We start from the raw sequence: 18,989 nt of genomic DNA, 5'->3' as shown, positions 1-18,989 counted from the left end.
CACCAGCAGGGAGAGGGCATGAGTGGGGGGTGGGCAACAGGGGGGTAAGGACACATATATAATACCTTAATTGATAAAGAAAGAAAAAAAGCTATAATAATTAAGACATTTGTTATTGGTGCAGGAATAAATAAACCTATGAGAAGAATGCAAAAAAGATCCAGAAATGAATACACATCTTTGGAATTTTGATTTATCACAGAGATGGCACTAGATTTCCCACAGTTATCACACACGAAAGGTAGGGAGAAATATTAATTCTGCACCATTCCTGGAGATCTGCGGTTACCAAGAGCCACATCACGGCTAATGATTTACCATTTGCAAAGAGAGTCTTTCAGTAAATCATAAGAGTGTTTTGTAGAGATTTGGTACCTACACAATCTATTATGGTTTATTATTATATGGTTTATTACATTAGTTACTTGTTAATACTCAGTGGATAAGTAATTTTCTTCTTTGTATGAATCAGAATAAAGGCAGGGTACTTTGATATGCAAAAAAAAAAAAAGAGAGAAACATCTTAGAGTCATTTTGTTTCAGAAAGACTTCTTTCTTAATAACTCTAGTATATTAGTACTGTTGTGTGGAGAACACTATATTTACCCTGCCTTTAAGAAGCTGATTTGGCAACTGCATAGGAGCAAAGGCATCTGTGAGCTACACACTGGGCAAGGGAAAAATCATGTGTGTAGGGGGGGGCGGGGGGAGGGGGGGGCTTGTGGTTGGGGCTAGGAAAGAGATGTATGCCAGGGCCAGATGGAGTTATGCTGAGATGCCTTAAATAAAACATTGACTTACAAGTACAGAAAGAAATTTAACAATTGCTTGTGACCTACTTCTGTATGTACTGACTGGCTCTTAGGATCAGGGACAAGGGACATCTCTCATGCATCTTCTTGGACCATGTGCTCAGCTTCCCCTTAATCATCAGTGCATCCAGTGGGCTTCATGTTGAGCTGTCTCAATAGATTATTTATAAAATTTACATCTGCAGTGCTGAAGGGTTGCCTCTCAATTCAAGCAACATCTCAGTTCTAGAAAAAGTGAGCACAACAACTTAAAAAAGGCAACAGAGCTCAGAAGAAGAGCAAATGTTTGAGAACCTCTAAGTCAGCATCTATTTCATGGTACATATCGATATGGAATAAAAAAGGGGAAAGAAACCTAAGTTTCAAAACCAGTCTCCAAAGCCAGTCTACATGCTTCCGAAGTCCCCTACATAAAACCTGAAAATGTTTTCTCTGTGGAGAAAGTCTTGTTATCTCAACAGACTGGACTCTGGAGACACAAAGGCTTGGGTCCACTCACTCATATATGGTCGCTCTCTGTTCTGTCTCTACATTGTATTGTCACATTGTATTTCACCATTCTTTTTTAAAAATATATTTTTATTTATTTCATAGAGGAAGGAAGAGGGAGAGACAGAGAATCATTGATTGGGCTGCTCCTGCACACCCCTTCCTGGGGATTCACCCTGCAACCTGGACATGTGCCCTGACTGGGAATCAAACCATGACCTCCTGGTTCTTAGGTTGATGCTCCACCACTGAGCCATGTCAGCTGGGCAGTTTTCACCATTGTTAAAAATCAGAACAGAATTGTTCACCTTAAAGAATATTGGAAGGATGAGAAGAATAGCATGTAAAATATCTTGGACAATACTTGAATCTCACATGGGAATTAGATTAACAGTCACTAACTTTTCTAAGCAATTGGTTATAAAAAAAAATAAACTAATGTTTTACCGGTAACCATTACAACAGATTTTGAAGTAGTTACCCATTTCACATTTAGAAAATCGAGACATGGAGACACTGAATATCTTTCCCAGGGTAATAAAGCCAGGAAGTAACTGAGCCAGAATTTAAACTGAAGGCAATTTCCCTCTAGAGACTAAACTCCCAGGCACTCTGCTCTACTAAACAAATAGTGACCATGACTACTTCCAGTCTTCATCCCATATCTGGGTATTGTCGCAGTTGATCCTCTTCTTAATTATATATTTAAAAACACACCTTAATGCAGCACCTTCTTTTAGTATTTTCACCTTTTAATGATTAGTTGTTTATATGGAAACCCCTTAGACTAAAACTTGCTGCACACAATTACAGCTATTATACAGATTCTCCAGCAATTTAAGATTCAAGTTAAAAATATGTAAATGCAGCCATATTGATTTTTCTATAACTCTAGGCAACAAAACAAATATGTGTACAATTTATATATATAACAGAAGCTGTGTAAACACATGCTAGTGACCTACTTTCCTCCTAATACATTTTACTTCTTAACTCTGCACGATTTTTTACATCAGAAAAAAACTTTTTTACTCTGTCTTCACTTCCGATTTCCTGTCAGCTAACAAAAGCAGTAGAATGCCGTTCATGTTGCATGATGTGTGTTTCAGTATTGAACCCAATTGTCTCATTCTAGGCAATATGTCTCAATGTAATCTCCATTTCTTTATCTGGGAAGAGTTTTGGGAAAGGAGTCTTCCCTCTCTTTGTAGCTTTTTATTTGAGAGCTTAGCAGAAATAACATAAAACAATTCACCGTCAAAATTTATAAAAAAAATCAATGCACAGTTTACTTCGCTGTCTCTGCCCTCCATATTTTGTTATACATTACAATGGCCTTATTTCTATGAAGAACAGTGCAGAACTATTTCCATTACTTTCTCTCTGGTGCAGCTAATATTTCACCACAATGGAAGGATATAGCATATCCTTATCTGTGATTATCTGGGCTTATACTGCACTGATTCATGCATGTATTCATCCAAAATATTAAACAGCCTTTAAAATGAATATGGTAGTTTTATATGTTCTGACAAGAAAAGATGCTCAATATATATTAAGTACAAAAGAGGAAGTTGAAAAGCAATATGTTTATCAGGATCTAATTTTTTTCAAAGAAAAAAAGTAAGCCCTAACTGGTTTGGCTCAGTGGATAGAGCGTCAGCCTGCGGACTCAAGGGTCCCAGGTTCGATTCCGGTCAAGGGCATGTACCTTGGTTGCGGACACATCCCCAGTGGGGGGTGTGCAGGAGGCAGCTGATCGATGTTTCTCTCTCATCGATGTTTCTAACTCTCTATCCCTCTCCCTTCCTCTCTGTAAAAAAATCAATAAAAGAAAAAAATAAAAAGAAAAAAAGTAAGATGACTCCATATGTATGTGTATTTGTAGAAAAATTCTGGAATGATATATTTCAAAATGTTAACACTAGTTACCTCTGAGAAATAAATTAACTTGGGTTATGAGTGCAATGAAGGATAAGATAAAGCGTTCTTTGTTATTTATACACTTTTGTATTGTTCAGTCTTATGTAGATTTTTAATATTTTCCAGTTTTGTATTTTACAGTAATAGTATAGTAATTAAAAAACACATATCAGCCCTGACCAGTTTGGCTCTGTGGCTAGAGTGTCGGCCTGTGGACTGAAGAGTCCCAGGTTTGATTCCTGTCAAGGGCATGTACCTTGGTTGCGGGCACATCCCCAGTGGGGGGTGTGCAGGAGGCAGCTGATCAATGTTTCTCTCTCATGGATGTTTCTAACTCTCTATCCCTCTCCCTTCCTCTCTGTAAAAAAATCAATAAAATATTTTTTTTAAAAAAAGTTCAGTGAAGAATATATTCTCCCTAGTTGGTTTATCAGTGGTACATTTAGTACTGGAACCTAGAATTTCTGAGTCTTTACAAGTTCTTAGTAGTCTTTTTTTTCTTTTTTCTTTTCAATGAGTATGAGTCCAAACAAAAGAGCTATTTGGTTCAAAACTATGGGACTTGAAGTGTTTATTTATTTATTTTTATTTTTAAAATATTTTTTTATTGATTTCAGAGAGAAAGAGAGAGAAAGATAAAAACATGAATGATGAGAGAGAATCATTGATTGGCTGCCTCCTGCATGCCCCACACTGGGAACCAAGCCTGAAACCCAGGTATATGCCCAGATGGGGAATAAAACCATGACCTCCTGGTTCACAGGTCAATGCTCAACCATTGAGCCCCACTGGCTGGGTTGAAATATATTTAAATATGAGGTATATTAAGAAACAGTGGACAGCTCAGATTGACTAGAACATATGACTTATATTAGGGAGCGATAAAAAATTCAAACTTTGCCCTTGCCGCTTTGGCTCGGTGGATAGAGCATCAGCCTGCAGACCAAAGGGTCCCAGGTTTGATTCCGGTCAAGGGCATGTACCTTGGTTGCAGGCTCCTCCCCGGCCCTGGCCCTGGTCAGGGCTCCTGCAGGAGGCAACCAATGGATGTGTTTCTCTCACATCGATGTTTCTCTCTGTCTTTCCCTCTCTCTTCCATTCTCTCTAAAAATCAATGGGAAAATATCCTCGAGTGAGGATTAACAACAACAACAAAAAAATTCAAACTTTACCTCAGAGCCATATAAGAAGATGAAAGCAATGAGATACACCCATCAAGGTACTTCACAAGGTGGGACAAGAGATGACTAAAATCAAGCAAAGGGACCAGATCTAACTTCCTGCCTGAAACAATATTTAAAATGTACAAAATATATGACATAACAGTATTTAATACATTGGACTTGAAACAACAAAGGGCAGTAACTCTGGAGAAACAATGAGAGAGAGTTGAGAGAACCAAGTGTGAGATCTACAATTGTGCCAGCATCTGGCCTGCTATGAGTTTGCAGAGTCTGGTGTGAAGACTAGGACTCACGCAGAGAGCTGGGATGCAGGGAGGTGAAGGGGACTAGAGCTCTAAGGAACAGGGTATCAGAGAGGAGGTGGCCGCAGAGAGAGGCAAAGACAGAGACAGTGAGAGAAGAGCACTATAGGGATCTGCAGAGGTGTCTCCTCGACTTCTCAGCTGACCAGTGAATGTGTCTGAAGAAACTACTGTGGCTTGGAAATCATCCTGAAGGAGACACAGGAGGATACCTGGCACTCGCTCCTGGTTAGGAATCTTTCTGATGCCCAACAGCTAGAGCAGAAAACCTCATGATTCATGAAGCCGCAGGTGGAGTACACAGAAAGGACTTGCCTCCACAGGGACAAAACTAGCCCCAAATCACTCAGTGCTCTGTTACCGGAAAACAGATTAAAGTAAAATTCAGAAGAATCATATAATTTCTTTCTCTCTTTTTTGTTTTGTTTTGTTAATCCTCTCTCGATTTTTTAAATTTATCTTTATTGTTGAAAATATTATAGATGTCCTCCTTCCCCTCCCACTTCACTGAACCCCTCCACCCTGCACCCACCCCTCCCAGGCCTTCACCACACTATTATCTGTGTCCATCGGCTATGCACACAGGTGAATCTCTCCCCACCCCTCCACCCGGGCCTTCCCTCTGATATTCATCCGTCTGCTCCATACTTCTATGCTTCTGGATCTATCTTGTTCATCAGATAAAAGAATTGTATGATTTCAAAGAACCTTCACTGCATTCCAGAACAAAACAAATAAACAACAACAAAAACCCTAGAATTTATTTCAATTTCCTAAGTAGTTGTCATTTTTTCTCCCTTTTTATCATAAAGGTTATATTTTTAATTTTTTCATCATTTTAAAATTTAGATTTAAATTTCTCTATAAACAAAATTAATTAGAAACCAAAAAATCATATAAAGACAATTATAAATTAGAAAGATATATTTTTTCTAACCCCAATTTATACTATTTGTTTTTATTTCCAACATAATTAATTGATAAATATCTTGCTCTGATTAAAAAAAACCCACTCAGTCTGAAAGTAGTCTAACCTCCTCCTTGGGGCTTCCTTGGAGGTGAAAATGATGTGGTTTTGGCTGCTCGATAAATCTGTCCATTAAGTACAGGGATACACAAGAGGAACAGACTCCTTTCCCCGTGGAGAGTAGATTGCTTAACTTACCAATTGATCTAGACATTCAAATTTTCTATGTCATCACTGCTTCCACTTTATCAGCAAATATTTGTCTTGAAAGAACTTCTAAAATAATTTATATTCATCGTCATGTTCATGACTATTACTCATTTTATGAATTTTAAAACTGGGGTCAGAGGAACTCCAATGCATACTATGTAGGGTAAGATTGTGTTCAACTGCTTATTATGTTTATGAGTTCATACAGTTTACTTAAAGGTTATCTTGCCCTAACCAGTTTGATTCAGTGGATAGAGCATTAGCCAGTGAACTAAAGGGTTTCAGTTTCCATTCTGGTCAAGGACACCTACCTTGGTTGCAGGCTCAATCCCCAGCCCTGGTCAGGGCAAATGCAGGAGGCAACCAATTGATGTCTCTTTCTCACATAGATGGGTTTTTTTTTTCTCTCTCTCTCTGTCTCTCCTCCCTTCCACTCTCTCTAAAATTCAGTTGAAAAAATATCCTGGGGTAAGGATTAACAATAATAAAAAAGATTATCTTGATTTATTTCCTGTAGTAATTAGCCAGAACGAATTGGTATAAAATTAAGAAAAAGAATAGATGTTTCCTTGGCTGATTCAGTAGGATCCTGTGAGTAGAAGAGAGAGATGTAGGGGTGAATGGGGCTGGGGAGAGCATGGCCATTGAAACAGACAAAAGGAGCATTAATGCCCCAATCAACTTGCATAGCAACATTGAGAATGTGCACTTGAGATGAATGGGAAAATGCAGAAATATATATATATATATATATATATATATATATATATATATATATATATGTATATATAATCTTTTTTTTTGTTGATAAGTCTTGACTTATGCTCTAAACTATATGAAATGGTCTTTCTTGGAGCATAATTTCAGAAGGAAAATTAGCAAGTGGTTGGATCAAACCTGTCAGGTGTTTGCAGAATCATCAAGGACCTGAGAGCTGACTGCTTTGGTAATCTCCCCTTGAACTTCTGAGCTTTCCAGATCTACTGGGAAAGGTAGCTGCCTTGAGAACACACCTCACTCCCCCAGCAGAGAGCTTTTAAGAGTCAGAGGTTCTAGCTAAATCATCTAGAGTAGCCTTTTGTTAATAAAGTCAGCAGACCTCAAGTCATTTAGCCGGTCGGTTTCTTTCTTTCTTTCTTTCTTTCTTTCTTTCTTTCTTTCTTTCTTTCTTCCTTTCTTTCTTTCTTTCTTTCTTTCTTTCTTTCTTTCTTTCTTTCTTTCTTCCTTCCTTCCTTCCTTCCTTCCTTCCTTCCTTCCTTCCTTTCTTTCTTTCTTTCTTTCTTTCTTTCTTTCTTTCTTTTTTTTCTATATTATTTTTTTAAATACATATTTTTATTTATTTCATAGAGGAAGGGAGAAGTAGAGAGAGATAGAAACATCGATGATGAGAGAGAATCATTGATCTGCTGCTTCCTGCACATCCCCCACTGGAGATTGAGCCCACAACTCAGACATGTGCCCTGACCTGGAATTAAACCATGACCTCCCGGTTCATATGTCGATTCTCAACCACTGAGCCATGATGGTTGTGCTAGCTGGTCAGTTTTTTAATGCCAGAGGCAACTTCTTTGCCTCCTTTCCATTGAAGCTGGGGGTAAAATGTATCTGCATTTTGAACTTCTTACAGATCTATGTTTCTGTATTGAATGTGACCCCCCTCAGAGGAGAAATCAACAAAATTCTTGAAAATAAAGATCTCACAATTGATAAATGAGGATAAAATTTCTTCTCCTTAAACTATATGGTCCAACTCTGTTACAGAGGCACATGTGAGTGCTAAATGCTTCTAGCTTTTTAATACAGATATTAATAAGAAAAAGCTTAAACTGTTCTGCAGCTAGTAATACAATATTCCCTTTGTTTACTTCTAGAATTATCTTCTCATAATCAAATGATTTTCAGAAGCATTCTTTTCAATTCACCCAAGGGAAATAACATTTATGGAGTAGCTAATAGGTGCTAGACATAATTGTGGGTGTTTATGTTCAGTATTTAAGGCAACCTTAAACTCATGCTATTTCAGCTAAGAAACTGAAGCTGGCTGAAATGAAGCATTTTAAATTAAAAATATGTCTGAAAGTAGAGATGAGGAAAAAGGAGGCCTACATAGATCCTGATTTGTGCCTAATCGCTATAGATCTGACTTAATAGGTCAATTTTTCATCCATTTTGATTATCTGTATCAAGCCTGTTTATTGTTAGGAGAGAAATGTATTCCTCGTTAGAATGAGGAGCTTAATGTGTGTGAACAGCCCAACGAATTTTCTAGATGGGGAGACAGTTTTGAAAACACTGCCTTCGTCATTTTCATTCCCCCTCCTTCCCTTGCCAATTGAAGCCAATTTCCAATGGTGCAGCACAGCTTATATCAGAATCTGTGTGATGTCTTTAATGTCCCATTTAAAAGAACTGGATAAAGCATCTCTTGGGGCAAACCGGGAAGCTTTGTTTAAATGGCCCCTAACTCTGCTTTAAAGCTTGCTGATATTACAAAGAAACCCAACCGTAGCCAACAAGTGAGTTCTTAGAATTGCATTTTCTTTGGCAGGTAGATGGTTTTGCTTAGTGCTGGAATGGAGGGTAATAGAGAATAATGGTTAAGAATATGGGTTTTGAAGTCAGGCAACTGAGAATTGTAACCCAGCAGTCATTTGTGTGACAGTGAGCCGGCTACTTAATCTCTTCAAGCGGAAATCTGCTCCTCGAAACTCAGGGGGAGAGAATAACCTGCCAGCCAAGGTGCTGTGAAAACAGAATATTACAAGTGTGTGAGGCACTTAGCACAGCACCTAGTACTTAGCTACCGAGCATTTCCTACTCCTGCTGCACACCTGTCACCTTATAGGGGAAAACCCCATGAGAGAGAGGTGTGTTTTTGCCGGCATTTGACACTTAGGGAAACCGAGGTTTACAGAGGGGATATATATAATGTGATGATGGTCACACACTAATACCAGGCTATGAATGGAGGTTTCTGTCTGCTGTGGGCACCTGAGCCCCTAAGCATGCTCCTATTCACTTTTCACCTGTGATCCTCGGGGCACCATGAAGTAAGTAGGTATGTAATTCCCAATATAGAAGATCAGTAATATAGGCTCAGGGGCGTTAAATGACTTCAATGGGCACATGGTTGCTAAGTGGTACAGCTACGATTAGGACCCACGTCTGTGTGGTACGATCTTGTCTTTACTACTAGTATCTCCCGCTCCTTCACCTCCTGGGGTTCTCCCTCTGAATGTGCTCCGTACCCCAGGACTCGTTCTGCACTGTGCCTGACATGAATCCTCCAGTGACTCCACATCACCTTCACAGTGAAGCCAAACATCCCTGTAGCACTTGCCTGGCTCTATGTGATCGGAGTCCTGCCCCTTTCTAGTCTCACCTGTTGGTGCACTGGCTGCCAGCACCTTTGGTCATGTCCTCTCACCTAATGCACTACTTGTAACTCCCCAACACTTGCCATGCTGTTTTCTGTCTCTCTGCATTGGTCCCTGCGTGGAATACGCTTGCCCATCTTGTCCACTCTGTGACTTCTTATTCATCTTTCAAAACCCTCTGAAATCCTTGTCCACAAGGAAAACTGAGCACTCCATGGTGTGGCCATCAAAGTATGTCACTGGGCTCGCTGCTGGGAGCATAAATGATTGACAACACTAGCTGCTGCTTTCAGTATCCACCGGGGCTTTTGTTGATAGGCTGTTTCCATTGGGCTGCTCCCAGCCAATGACTGCTACTAGCATAGGCCCATTGCTATGAAACGCATGAAACGCAGGACTCCTGTAATGGACAACAAGAGCTCAAGGACTTCCCACTGTCCTACTCAACCTTTCTTAGGATGGTGCTGCCTCTCCTGACACTTCTGTCCAACCTTATAGCCTTCCATTCTCTTTCACACCTGTTAGACTTCTACTGTAGTCTGAAAGCTTTCTTTCTCCTGAACATTTCACCTTTATCATTTACAGGTATTTCCCCCAATAAATTGATTAAATGTCTATTGCCTTCTTGGTGTCTGCTTCTGGACACTGCACTCATGTAGCCATGTGGTGCCCTTCTTGATTCTGTACACATACCATCACAAATCAATATTGTGTCTATATTTTATTTATCTATTTCCTTATTAGATTATGAGGTCAGTAAAATCAGGAAAAAAGGTATACTACTTGTTTTATTTTTAGCACTTTGCATACTACTTGGTACTTAGTGGATATTTAGTGACCACTTGGATAAAGGAATACCACAAATGTGATCTTATCTAACATGAGTTTATTTAGGTTAAAACAAGTAAAACTACATCTCAGCTAACACTGAAAATTAATCTGAAGATACCTGGAAGTTAGCTCAAGGTCAGTAATGCTAGGTTTGTGTTTCATAATATCACCATTTAGCTTCTGTGGGCCCAAAATATTTCCTTGAGTTCAAATGAGTTTTCATGCTTATAAACTAAATTCAACTAAACTTGAAATCTTGAAATTTTGTGAATATCTCTCATCACTAAATGAAACAGCCTTGATTAATCACTCCAAGCATTTCAAAATATCTGTCAATTAACCTATATTTAACATAAGCATGCGTAAAATCTATATGAGAGTACTCATTAGTAGGAAAGCATATTCTTGGAGAGCTATAAAATCACACAGTAATTCTTAATATTTTGAGTTAGACTTGGGGTATAGAATGTTTCTATTGTTTCTGCTAAGTTCATTACAAACCTCTTCTGATCCATGCAATAATATAACTTATTTGGTTTATTTTTATTATTTTATGTTACGTCATGTTTATATTTTTATTTCTGATAAAGAGTAAAAAATAATGAAATACTCCATTTGTAATTGAATTTTATCATCACACAAATTATACTGATTTTGCCATCTAACTCTGAAATCCTATGTCATTGATTGACTCCAGCCAATTTTATTTTGTTTCAATCCAATTTTTACACTTGGGTTCTCTGGTTCATGAGTGATCGCTTCATCATGGCTGGTGTTGATCTTGCACCATAGGTAGCGATAATAATAACTATCATTTACTGGTGATTATTATGTGCACAAAAATTATGCATTAAATGCTGTCATCCACATCTTCCAAATGAGATGCTAAGGATTAAATAAGTAAAACAGCATGCAGACCATTGCACCACTAGTAGCTTGACCACTAGTGACCGGAACCAAGGTCTGCCTGATTTTTGGAGTATCTTACCTTAGTTTAATTGCCCAGTGTTTTAACTACAATGTTGTGACATTAATAAATGAAATATTGAAATATGCAATTAAAAGCATGAAATGATCTTCTAAGAAACCTGGTGGTTATTATACAAGCAATATAGAGTCATTTGGGTTTTTAAACAGAGGAAAACAATATAATTTTATATGTACTTAAAATACGAAAAATAAAGCAAGAAAAAGGGAGGTGAGGAAACTAGTTACTGACAAAGTCTAAGCAGGGTCTGATCTAGGAGTGTAGGCAAGGGGATGAACAGGAGGTGGGGATTGGAAAAACACTTCTAAATGAACAGCAGACCTTTGACGAAATTGCTTAGCTATCTTGCATCTGTTTACTCCTCGGTAAAGTAGAGATGAAAGCTTTTTCAAAGTGTTACCATGAGCTTCCAATCCCAGTATATTTTCATATTCTTCTCTGGTACATATTACGAGTCCAAGCACTTTTGTAAGTACTTTTCATATACAGGCAGACCTCAATTTATTATGTGCTTCACTTTATTTCACTTCACAGATATTTTGCTTTTTACAACTTGAAGACCATCCACCAGCGAAAAGGATTATGAGTTGCTGAAGGCTAGTGGTTAGCATTTTTTAGGAATGAATTATTTTCATTTAAGCTATGTACATTGCTTTTTTAGACATAATGTTATTGCACAGTTAGACTAGAGGGTAGTATAAATATAACTTTGTGTGCACTGGAAAAAAATCATGAGCCTCACTGTATTGTGATTCATTTTATTGTGGTAGTCTGGAATCGAACCTGCAATATTTCTGAGATATGCCTGCACAAAGATATTCTTGTTTACTTCTCATAACAATCCCAATAGGTAATCATTATTACCATTTTACAGATGAGGAAACTGAGGCACACGAGGTCAAGTAAAAAGTGAGGGAACTGTGATAACATAAGTTTATAATAATAGCATGTATTACATGTCTGATACCTAGTGTATGCTTTATAAATGACTTTATAAGTAGCCACCTGAATTAATACCCTATAGAGGTAGACCACATTGTATTCATTTTTATAGCAGGGTAAGCTAGCATGAATTAAACTTTATTTGGATCCTCATGGGCATAGCACAGGGACCGTTCTTTGTGCTGGGGATACGGTGGTGAATTAAATAAACCCCAGCCTTCATGACATTTTCCTTTCGCTGGAACAGATGTTCTGATGATAAGGTGATTGAGTGAAGGGATAAGAGTTGGAAAGCGATATCTAAATTGCTTTATGTAACATTTTATTTTTCTGAAAACATTTACTCAGAAAACTGCCACAGGAACAAGGCTCTGCCACCTTTCTCTACAAATTTGTTTCAGATCCTTTCTTGAGCCCTTTCCCTTTCCATAGAATTAACTTTAAACTCTTGACTGTTACAGATCCAAAGCTAACTACAAACTAACTTTTGACTTTCCGTTAAATCCTAGGGTCTTAAAATTGTGCCTGAAACAGTATTTAAAAATATGTACTGAATGAATTAGATCACTTTTCATTTTGGGGGGGGCTACTAATCTCTTATATACAGTAAGATGATTTTTGAGGGAAAACTAGTGTATAAGAATTAATTACTGACTGGCATGTGTGCTAGGATTTGTGGTTTTGAAAAGAAGATATAACAATTTAAAGTAATTTATTTTTTTCTTTATTGATTAAGGTATTATATATGTGTCCTTATCCCCCCATTGCTCACTTAAAGTGATTCTTTTTAAAAACATATATTTTTATTGATTTCAGAGAGGAATGGAGAGGGAGAGAAAGACAGAAACATCAATGATGAGAGAGAATCATTCATCAGCTGCCTCCTGCATGCCCCATACTGGGGATCAAGCCCACAACCAAGGCATGTGCCCTTGACCAAAATCAAACCTGGGACCCTTCCGTCCCCAGGCTGACACTCTATCCACTGAGCCAAACTGGCTAGGGCTAGAGTGATTCTTAATAGTCTTTTATAACAAGCATTGAAGACAAAATGTTTGGCTAGATTTATGTGACCACTGAAACTACAGCATCTCTATGAATTTCAGAAGTGTCATTATGACATGTATTTTTAAAAATTATATTATATTTTCATCGAGCCAGTGTGCTCAATGGTTAAGCATCAACCCATGCACCAAGAGGTCCAGGATTCCATTCCTATTTAGGACACATAACCGGGTTGTGAGCTCATTTCCCAGCAGGGGGCGTGCAAGAGGCAGCTGATTGATGTTTCTCTCACATTGATGTTTCTCTCTCCCTCTCCCTTCCTCTCTCCTTAAAATCAATTAAAAATCATCTTTAGAAAAAAAAAGGAGACATATGTAATACTCTTTGTAATACTTTAAGCAATAAAACAAAAATAAAATAAAATAAAAATCATCTTTAAAAATTATGTTCCAATTTCAAAAGTTATATCAAACAATTTTGTTAAAATATTAATTGCTCAATATAAATGTATTACTCAATCTTATACTATGTTCAACAAATCATGAGAAAATCGTCCCATGTTCTTCCATCTTATCCTTGTATGTGGACACATATATAGTATATACACAATTATAGAATATATGTCATTTTTAAAATTCCCTTTTTACTTGATATTACACCATAAGCAGGTTTATACAGCACTGTGTAATTATATGATTACTATTTTAACATTTTGATGATATTTTCTCTATGTGCCCCAACCCTATGCAGCCATCCACTGACTCACTCTCAGTAGAGTTGTGTAATTTTTTCAATTCTGGATAGCTTCTAAAACATGCATCTGCAAAATAAAATCATTAGTTGTGGAAAAACTTGAAATGTATACAATTGCATAGTTATTTCCATCCTCTAAAATAAAAGGCTAATACGCAAATCGACTGAATAGCAGAACAACTAGTCGCTATGGCACGCACTGACCACCACAGGGCAGACACTCAATGTAGGAGCTGCCCCCTGGTGGTCAGTGCACTCCCACAGGGGGAGCACCACTCAGCCAGAAGCCCTGAGCCAGGCTCACAGTGAGTGCAGCAGAGCTGGCAAGAGCCTCTCCCGCCTCCGCAGCAGCACTAAGGATGTCTGACTGCCAGCTTAGGCCCATTCCCCGAACGGGCCTAAGTCGGCAGTTGGGCATCCCCTGAGGGCTCCCAGACTGCAAGAGGGCACAGGCCGGGCTTTGAAACCCCTCCCCCCGAGTGCACAATTTTCATGCATCAGGCCTCTAGTTTAATTATAAAGACACACAGTGAGGGGTTTGTGGGAGGGTGAGAAGTCAAGTGAGAAGAAATGTGGCATGCCAGGTGGAAGTTATTCAGCTCTGATAGTAACCATTTGATCTAAGACCATCATTTAACTTCTTTTTCCTCAATTTCCTCAAGTCTGCCTCACTTAGATTATATTTTCAGGGACATCATGTTTATATACCTAAGGGGCCTTACCAATGGCACCTCCAAGCCAAGGTACAACACAGAAGCAAAATAAATCAGGTAATGCGCTTATGATATTACCAGGCACATTGTATATGTCCAACCTATGCTCCCTACTGCTGTGATCATGCTTATAATGATGATTTGTTCGAAGCCTCTCTCTGGTGTGAGACAGGCAGATCCTAAAACACTGCTTTGGTTTGTTGTCATGTAGCACTCTACATTATCTGTAGGTTTCCTCACCCTTCTCCTGGGACTTTTTCCTGAGACAGTTCATAATCACTGTGGTGCTCTCATCCAAAGGAAGAAAGGTCAGAGGGAGATTACCTTTTTCTTTTCCTGCCAGAAGAGCCGTTTATCAGAAGGAAACAAATTGTCAGAACTGCAGGAGGACATAGGCCTGTTCCTTCATCTTCGCCCCCTTCTGCCAAAATGCAATCCCTACTGATAGAACATTCTCAAGCGATTCTTATTAAGTGACTCTAGCAGGGACACTCCTAATTTGATTGATATTAGTCATAACCATGTTATTGGCTCTTGATAATCACAGAGTGATTACTGCTACTACTCTCTACCATTATAATGAGTCGGTTCATGGAAGTGATGACAAAGAGGAGTGAATTATAGTGGAGACTGAATGCTTATTAAGTAATTGGTGAAGTATAAGTAAGCAGGTCCTGAAGATGTTACCATAGTATCAGTTACTCTGTTTTTTAATGAATTATTAGGTTTTTAGATATTCCCTGAACTTTCTCAATTGGGGTACAAGTGATTGGCTTTGGGCACTCTGCTGTGTTACTTCCAAATGTTGTATTTTGGGGATTAATACACAACATAATGGCTACAGTTAACAATAGTGTTCTGTATATTGCCAAGGTAGTATACTTTAAAAGTCCTCACCACAAGAAAAAATTATAATAATGTGAAATGATAGATGCTAATTAAACTTATTGTGGTAATCATTTTAATAGAAACATATGTCAAATTATGTTGTGCAACTTACACTTATGTAATGTTATATCTTAATAAAACAGAGGAAAAAAGAAAATACTTTTTAAAAATTTAGTTTTTGTGTCTCAAAACTGCCTAGATTGGCATGCCATTTTCAGAACTGCTAGCTGCGTGTCCTTGTCAAATTACTTAATCTCTCTATTCCCATTTTCATTTTAAGATGGAGATAATTATAGTGTCACCATTACAGGATTGTTTTTGAATTAATGAACTAATATAGGTTATCAGTGATATTAGTATCTGAGATATAGTAAGTGCTCAAAAATGTTAGATTGTATAGTTGTCATTATTAACATATAACTTTTTGCTGGCTTTGCAAATTAGGCAAGTATGAATAGCCTATTACTAATAATAAAAGTGTAGAAAATGTCCTACTTTAGAATTTACAAAAACTCAAATTAATTCTGAGTTCACCAGGAATCAACTTCATGAACTAAGTCAGAATTTTTGACATAGAGATGGAAAATGCGGTCATATTTTTGCTCCATTTTGGATATATTTTGAAGTTAGCAGCTATCAGATTTGTTAATTTACTTGATATGGAGTATGGGGAAAAGAGTGGGGTCAAGATGACTGGAAGTTTTTTGGAATGAGAAAATGGTAGGATAAACTTTCCCTTCTCTTTGAAGAAATTATAGGAGGAGAAACTTGGTAATGGGAGGGACTTTAGGGTATGCTAATTGTATATTGTCTGTTAGCATTGAAGTGGGTCTATAGAGTAGATGATTACTCAGAAGTTTTGTGCTCATGCTAAACTGGGCTAATATAAAAGTTTGAAAATCCCTGGTATATAGATGATGATATTTAAAGTCATAAACCTAGATTAGATCACAAAAAAAAGTTAGTGTAATAGAAAATAAGAAAATAGGAGATGTTCAAGATGTAAGCCAGGGTACATTGTATTATGACAAGTCTGGAAAAATGAGAAAATTTCAGAGGTGACTACATATAATCAGTTGAGGGCAGAAAAGTAGAGAGAATGATGCCCTGGAAGCAAACAAACAAACAAACAAACAAAAACTGAAAGAAAGTATTTTCATTGAGAAAATATATATCAGATTGGTACAATAGTGAAAATCCCTGACTATAGCAATACTAAATGGCAGATTTACTCCACAATAGAGCAAGGAGCAATTGTACATTATATTTGAACTAGAGGCCCAGTGCACAAAAATTTGTGCACGGGGGGGGGGGGGGGGGGGTGGGGAGGGTGGTCCCCCAGCCCGGCCTGTGCCCTCTCGAAGTCTGGGACCCCTCGGGAGATAACGACCTGCTGGCTTAGGCCTGCTCCCAGGTGGCAGAGGGCAGGCCCAATCCCTAGGTGCAGCCCCTGGTCAGACTCAGAGCAGGGCCGATTGGGGAGTTGGGGTGCTACCCCATCATGCACAGCGCAGGGCGGATCAGGAGGTTGCGATGCCACCCTCAGTCATGCTCAGGGTAGGGCCGATTGGGGGGTTGGGGCACCACCCCCTGTCACACACAGAGCAGGGCGGATCAGAGGGTTGGGGCACTGCACCCTGTCACACTAAGGGCAGGGCCAATGGGAAGGTTATGGCTCTACCCTGTCACGCACAGAGCAAGGCCCGTGGAGGGGGGTTGGGGCACCACCCTCTATCACCCACAGAGCAGGGCCGATCAGGAGATTGGGGCGCCGCCACTGTCACACTCGGGGCAGGGCCGATGGAGAGGTTATGGCTCTACCCTGTCACACACAGAGCAGGGCCGATCAGGGGGTTGGTGCGCCGCATCCTGTCAAACACAGAGCCACAGGGCAATCAGGGGATTGGGGAGCTCCCCCCTATCAGGCACAGAGCAGGGCTGATCAGGGGGTTGGGGTGCCTTCCCCTGTCACGAACAGAGCAGGGCGGATAGGGAAGTTGTGGCCCTGCCCCCTATCACTCACAGAGCCACAGGGCGATCAGGGGGTTTGGGAGCTGCCCCCCGTCACGCTGATCCTGGTGCAGGGAGCCTTGCTGCTCAGCTGATCCCGGTGCTGGGAGGCATATTACCCTTTTACTATATAGGATAGAGGCCTGGTGCATGGGTAGGGGCTGGCTGGTTTGCCCTAAAAGGTGTCCTGGATCAGGGTGGGGGTCCCCACTGGGGTGCCTGGCCAGTCTGGGTGAGGGACTGAGGGCTGTTTTCCAACTGGCGAGTAACTGAAGCTCCCAACTGCTCCTTGTTTTCTTTGTTTTTTGTGTTTTTTTTTTTATTCTGGGCCAGCTTTAGCTCTGAGGCCTCGCTGCTGAAAACATCGATACAATGTTGCAGTCTGGCTGGGTGAACCTGGCTGAATGAAAGCCGGTTTCTGGGGTTTTGTTTAGCTTCTTATTTGCAACATAGTACATAGTTGCTTAGAGTTGCAGCTGAGAGGCTGGCAAGTTAGGCGGGGAACGTTGGAGTCCGCAGTCACTGGAGCAAGCAAGCCTCCCTGCTCGCTTCAGTGCAGGGCTGCCGGCCGCCATCTTGGCTGACAGTTAATTTGCATAAGGATATGCTGATTAGCCAATGGGAAGGGTAGCAGTCATACACTAATTACCATGTTTCTCTTTTATTAGTGTAGATATGTTATGTACACAGGTTAGATGGTGTTTAAGAAAAAAACATCCTCACAGGTAAAACATCCTGCCCGTTTTCAAAGCTCAAAGGCAGGTAGATAGAATTAGAAACACTGGTTATAAGTTTCATAACAAATGACAAGCAGTAGACTGTGGGAATATAGATGAGGTAGAGATTAATTTTGACAGCTTTGAGGGAAAAGGTAATATTTGAGCTGGGTATTAAATAATCACTTTAAGTCTGTTGGGAGGTAAATGGGAAAGAACAAATATAATGATATTTCAAACAGATAAGCTGGAATGAGCAATGCCATAAAGGGATGAAAAGCCAAGCATGATCAGGAATGAGGGATACATTCATTTGAATAAAATAGAGTGTGCAAAGAAAGATTAAGTCATACTAGCAGTTGGTACTTTTTTTCCTTTATAGAAAAATATTGCTTTACAGTCCAATAGAAAAATTTGTTAAAGGGAGGTATTTATCCAGAACTAAATATTATGATTACTATCATTTTTTATAAAGCCTTTTGTATTCTTGGAAAAGCCTCAAGCAAGGCATACTATAAAATGAATGTACACTTGGATAAATATATAGAAATATAAATTGTTCCCCCTAGGTTACTCCACTAGGTGGATTTTAATTTCGAATAATTATGCTTGAGTTATTTTCTAACTTCCTTAAGTGTAATGCCAAGTTCAATTTCATCTCTTTCCTAGACATGGTTCTGTCTTGTGAGGCTGCAAGATCACCCAGGGAGAGCGAGACCACATGAGCTGGAAACCCTGACTCACTGAATATATGTGAGTACAGCATTCGTGACTATTTTATAAAAGGAGAAAGAAAAATTGTCTCCTGTGTGACTTAAAGTGCGTTGGAGTAGACTGAATTAATATGGTTAATTGCTGGAACCTTGTCATAGGCGAGCT

The 18,989-nt window shown here is 39.2% G+C and overlaps 1 protein-coding gene across 5 annotated transcripts in view; it reads left to right on the top strand.

The window, feature by feature from the left end:
- LRRC4C (leucine rich repeat containing 4C) overlaps positions 1–18,989 on the top strand; it is a 983,070-nt gene that overhangs the window by 381,133 nt on the left and 582,948 nt on the right. For all 5 annotated transcript variants that reach the window (XM_070427824.1, XM_070427819.1, XM_070427820.1 and 2 more), the window contains one exon: positions 18,780–18,863. The gene's annotated coding sequence lies outside the window, so the exon portion shown is untranslated. The remainder of the gene's footprint in view (positions 1–18,779; positions 18,864–18,989) is intronic.

The sequence above is a fragment of the Myotis yumanensis genome, unplaced genomic scaffold (genome assembly GCF_028538775.1).
Source record: "Myotis yumanensis isolate MYYU_CA2020_CCGP unplaced genomic scaffold, mMyoYum1.0.hap1 SCAF_10, whole genome shotgun sequence".
Classification (NCBI taxonomy): domain Eukaryota; kingdom Metazoa; phylum Chordata; class Mammalia; order Chiroptera; family Vespertilionidae; genus Myotis; species Myotis yumanensis.
This window is presented reverse-complemented; position numbering and strand designations above follow the sequence as displayed.